General features: G+C 38.3%; 1 protein-coding gene and 3 non-coding genes across 4 annotated transcripts in view; 1 reads left to right on the top strand and 3 right to left on the bottom strand.

Annotated features, from left to right (window-relative positions):
- Positions 1-15,528, top strand: part of LOC135205614 (uncharacterized) — a 141,333-nt gene that overhangs the window by 5,636 nt on the left and 120,169 nt on the right. The window lies entirely within an intron of this gene.
- Trnas-aga (transfer RNA serine (anticodon AGA)) lies at positions 294-375 on the bottom strand. The gene has a single exon. It is a non-coding gene; the product is annotated as a tRNA-Ser (tRNA).
- Positions 14,249-14,330, bottom strand: Trnas-aga (transfer RNA serine (anticodon AGA)). The gene has a single exon. It is a non-coding gene; the product is annotated as a tRNA-Ser (tRNA).
- Positions 14,943-15,026, bottom strand: Trnas-gga (transfer RNA serine (anticodon GGA)). The gene has a single exon. It is a non-coding gene; the product is annotated as a tRNA-Ser (tRNA).

Below are 15,528 nucleotides of genomic sequence, written 5' to 3'. Positions count from 1 at the left end.
TAAAATTTCTGTATAGTGTCCATAAAATGGGTTTCCTTCTGTAAAGAGTCCATAAAATGGTTTTCCTTCTATATAGTATGCATAAGATGGTTTTCCTATTGTGTCGTATCAGTAAAACCTCTGTACAGTATCCATAAAATGGTTTTCCTTCTGTATAGTATCCATAAAAGTTCTGTACAGTGTCAATAAAATGATTTTCCTTCCTTATAGCGTCCTTAAAATGGTTTTCCTTTTGTATAGTGTCCATAAAATTATTTTCTTCTGTATTAGTATCCATAAAACGGTTTCCTCATCGCAGTGAGTAGGATTCGAACCTACGCGGGAAGATCCCATCTGATTTCTAGTCAGACGCCTTAACCACTCGGCCATCACTGCACACAAATGGTGACAGGTGCCACATTACCTGTTAGTGTGGCCAGTAGTGGTCACTACTCTTTCAAGCGTAGATGTAAAACTTACAGAAACTTAAAAAATATATATCTGAAAAAGATAGGCAGCCCATAAATATCACCATAGCAAGAGTAATGATCGCAAGTCACTTCAAATTTATATTTCCCTTTCAACATCTTAGTGCCCGGCCCCCATCCCCCTACTGGCGTTCCAATTGACACCTGGTGCCATCTTTTCGTATTTTGTAGTGCCACGTTGACTGCCGGTGCCATGTCTCTTTAGACCCTAAGAGTGACGTGTTGACAGCTGGTGATCGTTCATGCTCGTAGAAAATGTTGCTGACAACTTGCGATAATACTACAGTCACTCGGCAAAGACATGTTAACGGTTGATTTGATTATCTTACACCTCTTGGAGTGACTTGCTGACAAGCGGTAATCTTTAGAACCCTGGCTGGTAACCTTATATTTTCCTAGGACTGATGTTGGCAGCTGCCGATCGCGTACCCACCACACCTCCCCTCCTCCCCGCCCCACAGTGCCTCTTTGGCAGAAGCGGTACTGGTTCTATTTCCTCCTCAACTAGCAGCAGCAAGCGTCTCTCTCTCTCTCTCTCTCTCTCTCTCTCTCTCTCTCTCTCTCTCTCTCTCTCTCTCTCTCTCGTTCCTCAAATGGGGAAGTGAGGAGATGGAAAAGTAACATAATTTCTCGTCTGTGATATTTATACTGCTTTAGGCAGTACCGGTGGCGGTGTGTTCAAGTCCACTTTTATTGAACTTAAACTCTGCAATTTTCCCATAACTTTTAATACAACACTAAAACTAATGTGTTAAAGTGATCAAATATGTAAGCAGAATGTGCCCGAACTTGTGCTAATACAACCAATAACTTTCTTGAGGTTGAGGAAATTTTTATTATTCATTATGAAATTAATAAGTACTGGTTTCTAATAACTATCGGTATATTTGGTTATTGAAGTGTAATTACAATGATTTATTTGCATTTAATATGTAATTACAATGATTTATTTGCATTTAACTAAAATGCAGTAGGAAAACCCCTGCCATTCGTCCACAAACTCAGGACTCAATTAAGCAGTCAGATTTATTAGTATAATAAAAACCTACAGCAGGGCCTCTCCTTTTTGAGAGAGGATGCCAGGTGCAATAGTCTAAGAATCACAGCTTTAATAAATAAACGTAATGCCTTACCTTATGACGTAGCTCGGCTTTGACCCCTTGCATTCCTCTTGACCTTTGACCCATCAGCATTCCCCGCCATCTCCTGTACTGAAATTCCTCGAATAGTTCCCGACTTCTGGTTGCAGTTGTGCACAACTTGACACCTTTTGCCATTTCCGGGAAGCACTGCATCCCCTTCCTGCTATTTCAAGACTGGTTTATGACTTGCCAGAAGATTTTATTATGACTTCTCAATTTTACGTAAATACAAGTTACGATGTCATAAATATTAGAGTACTGAACCGTTCGGACATGGAAAAAATCTGTATTATTGAATTGCAACAACACTAGTTTATTAATATCAATATTATATTTACAATAATATTATATTTACAAACCTTATACAATACTGTTATCCGTTTTTATCATGATGGAAAATTAGTCAGTGGCATTGTATATCCTTCCAGGGAGCTTGCAACCTGACTGACCTTACCTGTTCCCTGTTTTTGGCAATGTCTATAAAGCAATGAAACCTCAGCTCAGTTTATTTATTGCAGGATTCATTATTGCGCAAAGATAAAACTTTTGTGTCTCAAGTTTTAAAAATGAGACTTTTTGAAATTAATTAATTTGCTGAAAATTGCGATGATTCTGTCATGACCTTTTATCACCAGTCCATATATGGATCAACAGATCGGTTCATAACGACTGTCATGTAAGTGCGAAGGTTTTATGAATCGTGTTTTCAATAATGGTTGACCTCACGGTTCAATGTTAACTTCATGAATCAAGTGCACGGCATCATTGCCAGAGAGCCTTATAGAAGAGGTACGTCGAAAGCATTACTTATCATTTAGCTCCTCATAAGGTCAGCTCAAGGATAAGGAGCCAGTGTGGTTGTGGTCCAGAGCGGACAACCTGGTAATACTCTACGCCATTTGCACTTCGACATTGGTCCTGCCAGTTTATTATTATTATTAGTATTATTGTTATATTATTATTATTATTATTATTATTATTATTATTATTATTATTATTATTTTTTTTTTTTTTTTTTTGTTAAAAATGACAGCTGCTTCAGCACTATTAATCTTGTAAAGAGTCTTCTCTATCTTTCTGATGACGGCTTTCTCGTTGTTGCTTAGACTGGCGAGCAACGCACCAAAGGGCATGGTAAAATTCGGTTGAGTCATTTGATTTATTATTACATATACAATTCTCCCTCTCTCTCTCTCTCTCTCTCTCTCTCTAACGCGACGTTTCCGTCGCGTTAGAGAGAGAGAGAGAGAGAGAGAGAGAGAGAGAGAGAGAGAGAGAGAGAGAGAGAGAATTGTATAAGTAATAATAAATCAAATGACTCAACCGAATTTTACCATGCCCTTTGGTGCGTTGCTCGCCAGTCTAAGCAACAACGAGAAAGCCGTCATCAGAAAGATAGAGAAGACTCTTTACAAGATTAATAGTGCTGAGCAGCTGTCATTTTTAACAAAACATGTCTACGAGAGGGTCTCCTTCCGAAATATTATTATTATTATTATTATTATTATTATTATTATTTTATTATTATTATTATTATTATTATTTTATTTTTTTTTTTTGCTCTATCACAGTCCTCCAATTCGACTGGGTGGTATTCATAGTGTGGGGTTCCGGGTTGCATCCTGCCTCCTTAGGAATCCATCACTTTTCTTACTATGTGCGCCGTTTCTAGGATCACACTCTTCTGCATGAGTCCTGGAGCTACTTCAGCGTCTAGTTTTTCTAGATTCCTTTTCAGGGATCTTGGGATCGTGCCTAGTGCTCCTATGATTGTGGGTACGATTTCCACTGGCATATCCCATATTCTTCTTATTTCTATTTTCAGATCTTGATACTTATACATTTTTTCCCTCTCTTTCTCTTCAACTCTGGTGTTCCCATGGCATTGCGACATCAATGAGTGATACTTTCTTCTTGACTTTGTCAATCAACGTCACGTCTGGTCTATTTGCACGTATCACCCTATCCGTTCTGATACCATAGTCCCAGAGGATCTTTGCCTGATCGTTTTCTATCACTCCCTCTGGTTGGTGTTCGTACCACTTATTACTGCAAGGTAGCTGATGTTTCTTGCACAGACTCCAGTGGAGGGCTTTTGCCACTGAATCATGCCTCTTTTTGTACTGGTTCTGTGCAAGTGCCGGGCATTCGCTTGCTATGTGGTTTATGGTTTCATTTTTCGTATTGCACTTCCTACATATGGGAGAGATGTTATTTCCGTCTATCGTTCTTTGAATATATCTGGTTCTTAGGGCCTGATCTTGTGCCGCTGTTATCATTCCTTCAGTTTCCTTCTTTAGCTCTCCCCTCTGTAGCCATTGCCATGTGTCATCGCTGGCTAGTTCTTTAGTCTGTCTCATGTATTGTCCGTGCATTGGTTTGTTGTGCCAGTCATCTGTTCTGTCTGTCATTCTCCTGTCTCTGCATATTTCTGGGTCTTCGTCTACTTTTATTAGTCCTTCTTCCCATGCACTCTTTAGCCACTCGTCTTCACTGGTTTTCAGATATTGCCCCAGTGTTCTGTTTTCGATGTTGACGCAGTCCTCTATACTTAGTAGTCCTCTCCCTCCTTCCTTTCGTGTTATGTATAGTCTGTACGTATTTGCTCTTGGGTGTAGTGCTTTGTGTATTGTCATATGTTTCCTGGTTTTCTGATCTATGTTGCGGAGTTCTGCCTTCGTCCATTCCACTACTCCTGCGCTGTATCTGATTACTGGCACTGCCCATGTGTTTATGGCTTTTATCATATTTCCGGCATTGAGTTTTGACTTGAGTATCGCCTTGAGTCTCTGCATATATTCATTCCAGATCGTGTCCTTCATCTCTTGGTGTTTTATATCCCCTCCTTCCATTATTCCCAGGTATTTGTGTCCTGTCTCATCTATGTTTGATGTTGCTCCCATCTGGTAGCTTTATCCCTTCAGTTCTCGTTACTTTGCCTTTTTGTATGTTATTATTATTATTATTATTATTATTTTTTTTTTTTTTTTTTTTTTTTTTTTTTTTTTTTTTTTTTTTTTGCTCTATCACAGTCCTCCAATTCGACTGGGTGGTATTTATAGTGTGGGGTTCCGGGTTGCATCCTGCCTCCTTAGGAGTCCATCACTTTTCTTACTATGTGTGCCGTTTCTAGGATCACACTCTTCTGCATCAGTCCTGGAGCTACTTCAGCTTCTAGTTTTTCTAGATTCCTTTTCAGGGATCTTGGGATCGTGCCTAGTGCTCCTATGATTATGGGTACGATTTCCACTGGCATATCCCATATCCTTCTTATTTCTATTTTCAGATCTTGATACTTATCCATTTTTTCCTCTCTTTCTCTTCAACTCTGGTGTCCCATGGTATTGCGACATCAATGAGTGATACTTTCTTCTTGACTTTGTCAATCAACGTCACGTCTGGTCTGTTTGCACGTATCACCCTATCCGTTCTGATACCATAGTCCCAGAGGATCTTTGCCTGATCGTTTTCTATCACTCCTTCAGGTTGGTGCTCGTACCACTTATTACTGCAAGGTAGCTGATGTTTCTTGCACAGGCTCCAGTGGAGGGCTTTTGCCACTGAATCATGCCTCTTTTTGTACTGGTTCTGTGCAAGTGCCGGGCATTCACTTGCTATGTGGTTTATGGTTTCATTTTTCGTATTGCACTTCCTACATATGGGAGAGATGTTATTTCCGTCTATCGTACTTTGAACATATCTGGTTCTTAGGGCCTGATCTTGTGCCGCTGTTATCATTCCTTCAGTTTCCTTCTTTAGCTCTCCCCTCTGTAGCCATTGCCAATTGTCATCGCTGGCTAGTTCTTTAGTCTGTCTCATGTATTGTCCGTGCATTGGTTTGTTGTGCCAGTCCTCTGTTCTTTCTGTCTTTCTCCTGTCTCTGTATATTTCTGGGTCTTCGTCTACTTTTATTAGTCCTTCTTCCCATGCACTCTTTAGCCACTCGTCTTCACTGGTTTTCAGATATTGCCCCAGCGCTCTGTTTTCGATGTTGACGCAGTCCTCTATACTTAGTAGTCCTCTCCCTCCTTCCTTTCGTGTTATGTATAGTCTGTCCGTATTTGCTCTTGGGTGTAGTGCTTTGTGTATTGTCATTTGTTTCCTGGTTTTCTGATCTATGCTGCGGAGTTCTGCCTTCGTCCATTCCACTATTCCTGCGCTGTATCTGATTACTGGCACTGCCCATGTGTTTTATGGCTTTTATCATATTTCCGGCGTTGAGTTTTGACTTGAGTATCGCCTTGAGTCTCTGCATATATTCTTTCCTGATCGTGTCCTTCATCTCTTGGTGTTTTATATCTCCTCCTTCCATTATTCCCAGGTATTTGTATCCTGTCTCATCTATGTGTTTGATGTTGCTCCCATCTGGTAGCTTTATCCCTTCAGTTCTCGTTACTTTGCCTTTTTGTATGTTGACTAAGGCGCATTTTTCTATTCCAAACTCCATCCTGATGTCCCCAGATACAATCCTTACAGTCTGGATTAGGGTATCTATTTCCTTGATGCTCTTACCATACAGCTTGATGTCGTCCATGAACATCAGATGGTTGATTTTGTTGCCTCTTTTCTTGAGTTGGTACCCGGCATCCATCTTCTGTAGTACTTTTGTCATGGGAATCATGGCTACTACGAAGAGTAGTGGGGACAGTGAGTCCATCACTTTTCTTACTATGTGTGCCGTTTCTAGGATCACACTCTTCTTCTTATTATTATTATTATTATTATTATTATTATTATTATTATTATTATTATTATTATTCATAAGATGAACCCCGTTGATTTGGAAAAGGCCCCAGGGGCCACTGACTTCAAATTCAAGCTTCTAAAGAACATGGTGTTCATTAGGAAGACGCAAGAGGAGGCAAAGTGATACACAGAAAGAAGAGATCTCGCTTATTAAACAAGAAAAAATAAAATGATATATTGAAAAAATAAAATTATATATTAATAGATAAAAATGTATTGCATTGCAAGGGGAATAGTTTAGGGTAGTAAAGCCTTGCATCTTACCTTGAACTTTTGAACTTCCAATTGCACGACATCCTCAGGGAGACTGTTCCACAGTCCAACGGTGTGAAGAATAAAGGTCCTCTGGAACTGAGAAGTTCTACATCGAGGCACTTTTACTGCATATTGGTGCTGCTGTTCAGCAGAACTGGTTGCCCTCGGCAGCAAAAGGGGATCAGGGATCAATTGTCAATGTGAAAGATCTGTTAAAATACAACTTGTGAAAAACTGACAAACAAGAGACCATCCGTCGATGGTTCAAGTCATAACTGCTACCATTAGGAAACAGAAACCTACCACCACGAACAACTACCTAAAAGAGATGAATCTCAGTCAGAAACAGACATCCATAGCAGTGAACAATATTCTAGTAAAGGAAGCGCAAATGACTTAAATCAGGCTGCATTGATTTTATCACTTTTATAGATATATGAGGCCTTTCGAACTATACCAAACTTTTGTGCGACATTTGGTGACACTTTGTAAAAATAAAAGTAAGGTGCGAGTCAACAGTTACACCTAGTATAGTTAAAGCTTCAGACTCATTCAGCAGAGTCCTATCCACCTAGAGGGGAGGATGGGGTTGAAAATCTGTACAAGATCTGCTAATCAACAGTGTTTTCGTTTTAATGGAATTAAGTCTCATACCCCACCGACTACACCACTAATCCAGTCATGTCACGATTGAGACTAAGAGCAGCTTCATTTTTCATAAGTGGAGACCTAACTACACCCACAAGTGTAGCATCATTGGCATACAGAACAATTTTTTCCAGGCCAACAACCATATCATTTGTATACACTAAAAATAACAATGAATCAAGAACGCTACCCTGTGGAACTCCAGATACAATAGGTCTTGGATCGCTAAAGATCCCATCAATAGCAACTTGTTGCTGCTTCCTGCAGGGAAATCTTGAAGCAAACCTACAACATATCGGCTCAATCCAAGATTCTGAAGTTTATAAATTAAAAAGTGCATTGGTGATTTACTAAGTCGAAAGAAGCAACCAATATCTATTGAAATTACCCTACACTCAAAAGCCTTATCAAGGTTCTCTTGCAATGGCATGTCAAATCTGAAAGAGCATCGTCGGTACTTGATTGCTTCCTATATGCGTGTTGATTATCATTAAACAATCGTTTAAATTCCACATACTTATATAGTGGCTGAAAAATAAAGTATTCAGCAATTTTGCAGAGTATGGGACTAATAGAAATTGGCCTGCAGTTACAGCTGTCTGCTGATATACTATTGTTTGGAACAGGCACTGGATTGCTAAGCTTGCGCTCGTCTTCAAAGATAATCCATCAGCATAAAAACCTATAGAATCTACTAGTCTTGGGAGACAGCACATTATAAATCATTTTAAAGCATCAGGATCTTCTCTACTCCAGCTTAGCATCCCTGGAGCAAAATGTAAATTTTGTAAGATGGCAAGTATTCAGGATGACAAGTATCAGGGAGAGGGACATCCTCAGCTGCTTGCTTTGCTTCCAAAGCTCAATGAAGCAGTTCAGGTTTTTTCCTTAGGTCCAGTAACTGATCTACTGTTATCTGTTAGTAGTGAGGAACTGAACATGAGCCTGACGCTAAAGGCCTGTCCATACTGGTCAAGCTTTGCTTGACGAACTCTGCTCGATGTGACGTCAGAAGCGGAGAAAAAGGGAGTAAGGTTCTGACTTTTCCTGCTTCTGACGTCACATCGAGCAAAGTTCGTCGGGCAAAGCTCGACCGTGTGGACGGGGCTTAAGATAGATGATGCCCATTTGGTCCACCACAGATGAGGCTGAGTAATTCCTTTAAGTTTTCTCTTTCAAGGAATTGTTGTAATTTCTTTCAGCAATATGATAAATTCTGTTTGCAGCATTGCGAGACACAACAAAATGGTGTAATTTTCATTTGAATGATTTCCTCTCCACGTGTTGAATTTGGTCTGTTTGTCATGGCAAGCTCTTCTACTTATATCATCAAACCATGGCTGGTCATTTGTCCTGAATTCAATGACCTAGAATAACCATCAGTACTTTATTAAAGTACTTCATGGAATCTGAATCTGATATAGCATTTGATATATTAAGTACCAGCCATGCTTCAATAAAACAATCCCAGTTGGCTCTGGATTTCAGCCAGACCATTTTCCAATAGTGGAATTATGAATATACTGATTGATAGATATGCCCATCTCAATGGCGCAGTGATTGAAGAGCCTGTATACTCGCAGACCTTGGACTTAACAATATCTGGAACATCTGTGAATTTGAGATGTAATCTGTTAAAAGAGATAAAATCGTAGGATGCATGTTGATATGTGGAATTTGAATTATTCACTTGCTGTGCTTAGCATTGCTGTGCTTTGCGTTACAGTCTCCACATATAATGAATGAAACTTTTGAATCCTATGACTGAGCCATAATGAATGAAGCGTTTGAATCCAGTCCCTGAGTCATAATGAATGAAGCTTTTTAATCCAGTGCCAGAGCCATAATGGCTGAAGCTTTTGAATCCTGTGACTGAGCCATAATGAATGAAGCGTTTGAATCCAGTGACTGAGCCATAATGAATGAAGCTTTTGAATCCTGTGACTGAGCCATAATGAATGAAGCTTTTGAATCCAGTGACTGAGCCATACTAATCCTCTCCAAGAGACAGTCATATAAAGAATCTTAGATATGTATACATTGTACTAGAACTTTGTGAAAATCTTGAAGAATTTCATGGCAAATACACGAAGTTTTTTATGATTTATAGGTCGTCTGGACTTAATGTGTTGCGCATTGGAATATTACGACGGTAAATCACATCAGGGCTTTCAAACAACCCTCGGATAAAAACTCAATCTTTGACCTGTTGCTACTTACATGTGTCTCGGATGAAAGCATCAAATTATAATTACGGGCACAACTGTGAAGATTACGAAAATTTGACCTTAAGCTCCGAATATTTGAGTAAAGTACTGAACAATTTATTTTCTTACCGTAAAGAGTAGCATGCCCAGGGTTTCAGCTCGGTGTCTTCCGAAAGAAATAAAGTTAACATAGAATTAGTAGCAAAACTAATAAATACTCACAACTGCAGCATAATAAAAATCAACAGAACAGTAAACAATAATAACGCAATCAAAGAGCAGAATTTATATTATTTACAAAAATTACATTGAAAGGTTAAATAAACCTAATTATATGTCATTGAGAAACCCGCCAGGTATGTCACACCAACTGGGGGAGGACAGTCGGGATGGATTTAGAAATTATAAAGTGCTCAGAATTCTCGGAAAGATTAGGTAAAGAAGAAGGCACATCCCTTGTAATGCACCAAGCAACTTTTGTTTCTCATCAACTTGTCCTACACGCTTTTCGAAAAAACAGGAAAATGAAAAAAAAAAGAGAGAAAAATGCCTGATTGTGCCTTCAAGCAAGGGAACTCTAACCCAAGACAATGGAAGGCCAATGTTGAATGGTTAACAACTTTTGCTTCTCATCAACTTGTCCTCACGCTTTTCGAAAAAACAGGAAAATGAACAAAAAAAGAGAAAAAATGCCTGATTGTACCTTCAAGCAAGGGACCTCAAACCCAAGGCCAATGTTAAATGGTTATGACACAGCCCAAGGTTGGAGAACAAGATTTGTATCCAGAGCAACCTTCTCTTAGAAGGGTTTCTTACCAAGGCTGAAGGGTCCCTTCCATCAGCTGGTTTGATTTCAGTGTCTTCTCCAGAAGAGATTCCTGCCAAGGTTAAAGTCTTTTACCCTAACTCGTATAGGCAGGGACGTCACACCCTGATGCAAATGTTGCTAAAGAAAAGCGACAGGAGCCCACTACCACCTAGAATAAGTTTTACTTTAGTTGTATAATTCACAAGTTTCCCATTTCTCGGTTAATAGAATTCATATCAAGAGTGGGACTATCTGATTTAATTTTCTGCCTTATACCTTAACTGTTCGCCTCACTGCACAAGGTGGGAGGGAGCAGGTGTTAAATTGGCTATTGATTTGGTATCTCACTGACGTGTGGACCTTCCATTCGTGAGTGAAATTCAAGAAAATGTAAATGACCTTTGAATGTTCATATTCCTAAAGATTTCAGAATACCCCTTAGAATTAGAAATGAAAAAAAAGTCGTCTATTTCCTTTATGAAAAATAAACTTAATACAGTGTGTGTATGGGGTTCAGAAAACAATATTAGTAGTTTCCACATACATAATGAGAAAAAATTAGACCTAGTGGGTAAGAGAGAAAGAGAAAGAGGGAGATAATATTCTGATTTTTAAATGCAAAATTTGAAGAATTTATATTTCCAGATATAAGAGATAAACATGGGATGAATGGATTAAACTAGTACCTTTGCCAGCGGGAAATGGCACTGTACTAAAAACCTTAACAGAAAAAATGATTTAAGAGACCTAATTGCAAATAGAATAGGCGATGTTCTGTTTTCTTACTGTTTAACAGTGTAACCATCATGTATTCCACTAATAAAACTTCAGAGATCGACATTTCTACCTGTTTTGGGTCTCCAGATTCTTTAGTTCTTCACTGCAAGGTTAACAGTGGATTGTTGTTATGCAGATATTGTTTCACTAGGCTATGAGTAGTCAGCATAAAAATCTGTTAGCACTAGTAATTTCGGCCTTTCTTGATAAGGAGTTAAAACAGAATTTGGTTGATTTTCACAGCAAGTAGGTTTTGAACCTGTGTGGAAAGATCTGATCTAATTTTAAGTTGAACATCTTAACTCGTCTGGCATCCCTAATGCAGGCAGTGGCAGTGGAAGAATTTTACGAGTTTGTGCTATGGTATCTCAGAAATGTTGTGTTTTTTTTAGTTCCTCCATATCTGCAAGCTCCCCTTTTGCTCTGATTGGAAAAACTATCTGGTTAAGTTCCTTCCAGATGTGGAAATAATTTTGTTTTTCAAAATATCATTGAACTAGTAAGACGAAGAGAGATAATGCCTCGTTAAGCTTCCTTTCTTTGAAGTCGTCGGCCTCATTTCGATGGTAAACATCAACGTTTCATAGGAAATAAATAATTTTTCATGTATTAGTTGTGTCATACAGTCTGGTCTGTTGGCATTATCCGTAAGCCTCATCTCATGGCTTGTCACCCCCAGTACAACCTTCCCGTAACACTTGCTTAGTCTTATGGTTCATCACCTGATTACAATTTAACAGGTGTCTCGTGCAGCTTTTCACCAAGCTAAGTGTAATGAACTGCTACATAGCAACTGGAACAAAGACCACTTCTCATACCCATTCTTGAATTGGCAGGTTTTGATTACCAATTGGAGCGGGGTGATAAAATGCATAACACCTCATACAGTCATGCATATTAAAGGAGTGATTTTCCCGTTTCATAACTTGTATCATAATCGAATGGAAGCGTTTTGCCAGCAAAGTGCTAGTGGAATGCTGGTTTTGCCAGCAAAGTGCTAGTGGAATGCTGGCAGCCTTATAGCACAGTGAGTGGGCACATTTTTGGTTAGTGGGCAAGTCAGCTAATAGCCTGTAAGATTTGGATTATCACGTCTCCTAAACAAATGGACCATGGGACTTGTCACGACTGACCCTTATTTTGATATCTTAGAAAGTGGAACATTGACCATTTTGCAAATAATGTGAATTGCCAGTGGAATGTTTATTGTAACCAAACACTATTGTAACCAGTTACTGTGGAATGAATGGAAGAATCTTCAAAAAGGGAATGATTTTGATACTTGTTGTATCAGTGAATAACTGATGGGTCTGTGATGTAGCCATTTTGTATATCATAACATAGCGCTGCATCTGATGGCATTCCAGCTAACATGATCTGTGAAATGTGTATTGTGTCATGGCATAACCAACGGACACGGATAATCATAAGCCACAGTCAGTGGAATGTGAATTGTCCCTTAGTACAGTCAAGTTCAAAAAGTCCATCGACACACACTGGTCACCAGGGTGAACTTAGAGTGGCCGTCCTTTGCTCTTCCCTGTTGAAATGGGTACAGTAAAGAGAGGAGGAGAAGCCTGGTTTGACATATGATTATTATGATATTTTGTCCACTCCTGTATGACATATGCAATGATAATCATTCCACACATTTCTAGTGCTTGGATAGATTCACAGGGTTGATATATACAGTAGATAGATGTAGTGTTTCAAACAATTTATAATTATTTTATATATATATTACTAACACAATGAAACAAGTGAAATGCAAATTTTCTTGCTGTATATTAAATACGGAATCGTCTAGTAAAATAATACTTTAAACCCATTCATTTTTACTAAGATTTTTATTAGGAATGTAATTTTGATCTTCATTGTTGTCATTGTTTTTATCACAGTAATTTCTAGCACTGATGCAGCAGCAACCCTATCAGAGGTAGGAGTGGGAGTAGGAGTAGTATCTAGAAAGACCTAGGCATAGAGAGAGAGAGAGAGAGAGAGAGAGAGAGGAGAGAGAGAGAGAGAGAGAGGTGATTGTGAGTGCGTGTGTTCAACAAAAGTTCTAGTCTGGGGAGTGAAGCACTGTGGGTACACTTCGGACAATTCAGTGTGAGATAGACCAAAGTCTGGTCACCGTCGGGTGAAGTGGTTGAATCGCTTATTAGAAATAATTTAAATATTAGAACTGCATTGCATAATTATATATCTTTTCAATTTCAGACGTTTTATAGGAAAAGTAATTCATATAGAAACATATGTATTATCTTATCACGTTTTTTCTATTTTGGATATTATTTCAGCTTTGAGGTGCTTTAAGTGATGACAATTACTGCTAAGCATAGTTCTTCAGCATTTTCCATTTCTGATCCTCCATTTTTGACATGGCTACTGTTTTGCCCGTCGGGCAAATGCACTACGGTGTCGATGTACCAAGTAACCAATTCATTGAAACGATAGGATATTGATATGAAAATAGAAATAAAATACTGGATAGAGATCATAAGAATGTACAAACAGTAACAGTGATACACGAACGTTTACGTTTTAGTTGTCTTAGCACAAGGTTATTTCATCCTCATTGCATGATAAGGGTAACAAAACTCCTAGCCATTCTTCCTATGAGAGAGAGAGAGAGAGAGAGAGAGAGAGAGAGAGAGAGAGAGAGAGAGAGAGAGAGAAAGTATGTTTCCTAAAAATTGCAATACCCAGTTTGAATGACCACAACTGCTGTAAATGACGAAGTTTCGTAAATATGCTTTAAAAATAACAGAGCTACTTATAAATCTATACTGTATGAAATTTGTAATTTTGTATCGTGTATTCTGTATACTAAAACGAAAAAGCGAAATTCAGCAAAAAAAAAAAAAAAAAAAAATAAAATAAAATAAAATAAAATAAAATAAATAACCTACTCTCAGCTACAATGTACGTATGAGTATCAACTATTGAACACTGAGTAGGGGGTGATACCCTCATATCCGCATTCTCAAACTACAGATGCGGACGTGGATGCTCCTCGCAATGCTAATGAGGATGTGGATGTGGATGTTAAGAAATTGCCAATGCAGATGCGGATTTATAAAAAATGTGGATAATCTGCAGATGGATATCTGATACATCTCTAGAACATAGTCAGTACAAGTTGTGGCTGGTCTCAGTTCCCCCTTTCAGTGTTTTTCTAAAAACTGTCTCACATTTCGCAGTGAGTAGGATTCGAACCTACGCGGGAAGATCCCATCTGATTTCTAGTCAGACGCCTTAACCACTCGGCCATCACTGCACTGAAAATGTTGGTCGGATCTCGTGATGCAAAACGACTGCAGTTTTGCGTTTTTAATTTCTCTTTTTGACTTGGGGGTTCATTGAATTTTTCCTCAAACAAATTGACTGATGTATTAATAACCTTACTAGGGTTATGGTGTAAATGACTTGTGTAAAACTGAAGCACAACGTTCTGCAACTTAGCTAAATTTACTGGTAAACGAAGGAAAATAATGTGATTGGCCAGAATTGAAAATCCAAGGATGAAAATTATCCCAGCAGTTTTAAAAAAGAGTTGGTGAATAGCATCAGTAATTATGTTGAAGTATTGTTTCCTGGGTGTTTTTAAAAGTTAGTTGATTTAATTTACCTCCCATATTGTTAACATTTCAAAATATTAGTTCATTTTCTTATCTAATCTTGCTGGACAATTTCATCCAAACTTAATGTTTTTGTAAGATTTTCATTTGCAATGAAATCTAATAACATAGTCTTTTGATATTTCATTGCCAATTGCAGATATGCATTTTTCTCCCAACAATCTCCATCTGTCAACTTCACAATAAGGTACCAGTTACAGATTTGTATACAGTCATTGCTTGGCATTACATGTTTTAAACCAACACACTTTCATGCAGAGTAGGATTCGAACCTACGCAGTAAGATCCCATCTGATTTCCAGGCAGACGCCTTAACCACTCGGCCATCACTGCATAGAAAACGTTGCAAGATATAGCTATGGAATTTTCGTGTAAATATTTACTTTCTTGGGACTTAAACTACACCAGTGTGATAATGGGGTTATGGACTTTGATGTGATTTAATTGGGTTGCGTATAGAATAAGCAGTATATATCTTTATTTAGTATCCCGGTGATAGAATGAATTATTAAAAGCTTTTTGAATTTATTGCAAGAACTGAGAACATTAGTTATCATTAAGATTTAAAATATGATCAATCCTAGGTAGGTTTCACAAAGCCGAAATAATCATAATTCTTTGTAATAACCGAATTGCTCACTTAATTAAGCAGAAAGAAAATGGTTGGTTCCTTTGCATAAAAATGATTGGATTGCATTTTTTGTTTAAAAATTCTTTTGGATGTAGCTGTTTAGATGGAATTTGGTGTAGAGTTTATTGTTCAAGATATTTTTTTCAGTATGCTGTAGAGTTGAAAAGAGAGGATTTACCAAACAGGTTTAGCAGAAGACATAGGAG

This window comes from Macrobrachium nipponense, chromosome 24 (assembly GCF_015104395.2).
Source record: "Macrobrachium nipponense isolate FS-2020 chromosome 24, ASM1510439v2, whole genome shotgun sequence".
Taxonomy (NCBI): domain Eukaryota; kingdom Metazoa; phylum Arthropoda; class Malacostraca; order Decapoda; family Palaemonidae; genus Macrobrachium; species Macrobrachium nipponense.
Note: the sequence above shows the minus strand (reverse complement) of the source record. Positions and strands in the feature narration are given on the sequence as shown.